Genomic DNA, 4,646 nt, shown 5'->3' on the forward strand with positions numbered 1-4,646 from the left:
AAACCGTTGTTTGGTATGTTACCGCTTTGCTCAGCCCCTCTTATAGCGTTGTTAGTTGCAGGTGAAGATTGGAGTTTGTTCCTTGTTGGAACATGGATATTTTGTTGGGATATATCGCAATATCTCTTATTTAATTAATGCATCTATATACTTGGTAAAGGGTGGAAGGCTCGGCCTTATGCCTGGTGTTTTGTTCCACTCTTGCCGCCCTAGTTTCCGTCATATCGGTGTTATGTTCCCGGATTTTGCGTTCCTTCCACGGTTGGGTTATAAGGGGAACCCCTTGACAGTTCGCCTTGAATAAAACTCCTCTAGCAATGCCCAACATTGGTTTTACCGTTCGCCACCTAGCCTCTTTTCCCTTGGGAGTCGCGCTCCCGAGGGTCATCATTATTTTAACCCCCCCGGGCCAGTGCTCCTCTGAGTGTCGGTCCAAACTAGAGTCGTATGCAGCGCCCCCTCGGGGAAACTCGAGGTTTGGTTTTAGTTGTATGGAGCGCTCATCTGAGTGTGCCCTGAGAACGAGATATGTGCAGCTCCTATCGAGATTTGTCGGCACATTCGGGCGGTGTTGCTGGACTTGTTTTACCATTGTCGAGGATGTCTTGTAACCGGGATGCCGAGCCTGATCGGATTGTCTTGGGAGCAGGAATATCCTTCGTTGACCGTGAGAGCTTGTGATGGGCTAAGTTGGGACACCCCTGAAGGGTTTTGAACTTTCGAAAGCCGTGCCCGCGGTTATGGGCAGATGGGAATTTGTTAATGTCCGGTTGTAGAAAACCTGAAGTTGATCTTAATTAAAATACATCAACTGCGTGTGCAGCCGTGATAGTCTCTTCTCAGCGGAGTCCGGGAAGTGAATACGGTGTTGGAGTAATGCTTGACGTAGGTTGTTCTAGGATCACTTCTTTATCATAGTTGTTCGACCGTGCTTTTGCCTTCTCTTCTCGCTCTCATTTGCGTATGTTAGCCACCAGATATGCTAGTCGCTTGCTGCAGCTCCACCTCATACCTTTACCTTACCCATAAGCTTAAATAGTCTTGATCGCGAGGGTGTGAGATTGCTGAGTCCCCGTGACTCATAGATACTTCCAAAACCAGTTTGTAGGTGTCGATGATACCGTACAGGTGACGCAACCAAGCTCAAGGAGGAGCTCGATGAAGATCTTATCCTTTGTGTTGTTTCGTTCTAGTTGATCAGTAGTGGAGCCCAGTTGGGGTCGATCGGGGATCTGTGCAGCATTTGGGGTAGTCTTCTTTTATTTTGGTTCCATAGTCGGACCTTGATTGTATCTGGTTGATGTAATGCTTTATTCATGTAATTGTGTGAAGTGGCGACTGTAAGCCAACTATGTATCTCTTTCCCTTATGTATTACATGGGTTGTGTGAAGATTACCTCACTTGCGACATTGCTTTCAATGCGGTTATGCCTCTAAGTCGTGCTTCGACACGTGGGAGATATAGTCGCATCGAGGGCGTTACAAGTTGGTATCAAAGCCTTCCCCAACCTTAGGAGCCCCTTGCTTGATCGAATCGCTGGATTTGTTGAGTCTAGAAAAATGTTTTGAGTCATTTAGGAATTATATATATCGGAGAGTAGGACTTCTTTTTTACTCCTCAGTCCCTTCGTCGCTCTGGTGAGGCCTCCCGACGTAGAGTTTTGACTCTTCTCTTCTCAAATTTCACTAAATTTTTTTTAGGATCACGCAGGTATCTTGGAATCGTTCCGATGGTTTTGTGACGAGAACATTGTTCTTGGTGCCTCCTGACATTTAGGGGTTGTGGCAGTGTCCCAGGGAGTTGAGCTCCGAGGTGTTGTCGTCACAATTTTATCGTTGCAGTTTTGCAATACCTGAGTTTCGCCGACATCGAAAATCTCTTTTATGTAGTTGTTGGTGAGATAACCTCGACGCCACCCAGTACTAGGGCAGGAGTTCGGGAGTATTGCCATAACTTGTATAACGGATGCTTTTCGAAGGTTGAGGTAAATGATTTCCGAATGTTTCTTGGTTATGTGTTGAAGGATGGATACAACTGGATGTAGGATTTGTTAGTTTTGGGTGAGATATTATGCTTCCCCTGTATCCCCAACACCTGATTGCATAACCGGAAAGTTTCGGAAGTTTATAAGTGGGAATTCAAGTAGCTCTTAGGATATCTTTCCGACAGAGGTATGATATGAAATTGGGGTTCGACGTCTAGTGGTCCGCCTATCCACGGTTGGTTTTACAGTGGTCTCGTTGTGTCTTAAAGAGTCCTTGACTATGCTGACTCGGGGATGCTTCGTATGTCATGTGCACTGCCTTGTACATGATGGTGCTGTACGATCGAGCCCGTGTAGGCCCCACCACGAAAACTTCGGACGAAATCTCTATCATATGTTTGTTCCGGCTTATTCTGCAAGCCAATCCTTGATTTTGTTTTGAGTGGTGGTATTCGAGTTGCTTCAATTTCATGTGTTGATTCCAAAACTTTCCTAAACGGTGTTCTCATACTCCGATGTGAATACTAATCCGTCCTAATAATCGAGATTGTCATGTCAATCCTTTTCAACCGGCGCGTTTCTCGTCAAGTGGATCCGTTCATTCTCGACATCCGCAAGATCAATTATTAGTTCTTTTCAACGGTGTTCATTTCATCCGCCCCAAGCTTGCCTTTGTTTTCCCGCCCTCCCACCCTTTTTCTTTGAGGACTAAGATTTCTTATTCAAGTATCGATTTTATTCATGTGAAGTCCCTTCATTCTTTTCTTTCAATGTTCTTACCCGGTGATTCTTAGGAAGATTCTAATGGAGATCCTAGTTCATCATGCTTCGTTCTCTTTCGTCTCTCGTGGATTCAAGTCAAGTTTTGTCAATCATATCTTTTTCCTCGTTTCAGATTCCTTCTCATACCGGTGCACCTATTAATCATCCACTTCTCGCTATTCTATTGTTCCGGTGCCTTAAAGATATCTCAGAAGACTCGTCTTGTCATTCAAGATCCATTCAAGTTCTTTTCAAGGTTGTTATCTCATTCAAGCCACTTAATTCAACCGGCGTAATCTCTCTTCAAGATCATTACAACGGTGTTTCTTTGAGTGGGCCCTAACCCACAGGTCTTTTCCTAGGATCTTACCTGACTCTTCTAATTCTACCGGAGTTATTCTCAAATTCATTTCAAAAGTATGACATAAGTATGATTTGCCATCAGTCATATGTCTTCCTCTAAGATCTCTCAAATTATTTTCATCGTTGGTCCAACCTTTCTAATTTCTTTCCGGAGTATCTCAACAATTCATGGTGGTGTTTCTCGTCATCTTTCTCGAATTTTGAAGACTGAAGAAGAGTTTCTCTTTAATCTTGCTCCATTCTCTTCAAGATTCATGGTGCTAGCTTGTTGCCATCCTCTCATAATTGTTTTCGATTGTCAGTATCCTTTTCACCCTTCCGGAGCAATTCAAGAGTCTTTTCAGTTTGATTCTCTGAAGGACATCATTTCAGTATTATTCATTCCAGCTTTCAGCTTCTCGTTCTCCAAATCTTACCGGTGTATCGTGCAAGTATCCTCTAATCAGCTCGGGATCTCTTCGTTCACTTGCATCTAAATTCTCTCATGTATCTTCGTTCATTTGCTAATTCTTATCCGGTGATTCATCCCTTTACTTCGTTCATTTTCAATCCTAACGGTGGTTCGTGGAAGACATTCTCAAGTTTATGTTATATCTCTCTTAATCTTTTCTACGAGAATAAGTAATATGTCAAATCCGTTGATTGTCATCAATTTAATTGGTGAAGGATAAGCATAATGTAATTCTTATTCTAGTTTCAACGAGTGAACTCAATTACCTATTCCGGAGGCTCATCAAATTCCTGATTTCAATTGTTTCATCTTCTCTTTTTCCCGGAGTTCCAACCTTTTTCAATTATTTCACCACGGGGATTCATCTAAATCGTTACAAGGATTCACCTTGTGTTTTCAACTTCTCTTTCTTCTCGTTATCCTTTTGTTACCGGAGTTCTTCATGAAGGTTCTACATGATGGTTTCATCAAGGATTTAATTTCCTTCTCGAAGTGTTCATCAACATTCTTTTCTAAGGAGCTCAAGTATTCTTCTTCGTGTAATCCGGAGTGCAATTCTTTCTATCATATTACTGGAGGTAGTATTATGTCATTCTTGATAATGTGAGTTCATGTTTCATGATTCACATGTTGTTAAGAATGAGATATTTTAAATCCATCTACCTCTTCGTTGGAGTTATCTTGTGTCATGTTTCACCTAAAGCCTTTCCTAAGGACTGTTGCTATTTATGGTGCTCATAAATGACCCATGTTCTTCATCTATCCTCCCGGTGAAATAGTTTTTTTCTCGTCTCCTTGTCATATCAATCCAATCTGTCGTTTCCGTCAGTGGCAGAATTTCAACTCAGTTTTGAGATGTTCTCCATAAGCCCACTACAAGCTTACTCTTTTTCGTTGTTGGTTTTTCCAACAACTCCGTTCGACCCTTCTCCTAAGGATGCTTTTTACAGGCTCTTTTGTGGCAGAAGTTGGCATTTTCTTCTCTATTCTTTTATTTCAATTATCTATCTTCTATTCTTTCTTCCGGAGGCATTGTGATGTTGCTCTCTTCAACCCATATTCTTGTTTTGTCAAGATCATGTTCT

This window comes from Triticum dicoccoides, chromosome 1A, assembly GCF_002162155.2.
Source record: "Triticum dicoccoides isolate Atlit2015 ecotype Zavitan chromosome 1A, WEW_v2.0, whole genome shotgun sequence".
Taxonomy (NCBI): Eukaryota; Viridiplantae; Streptophyta; class Magnoliopsida; order Poales; family Poaceae; genus Triticum; species Triticum dicoccoides.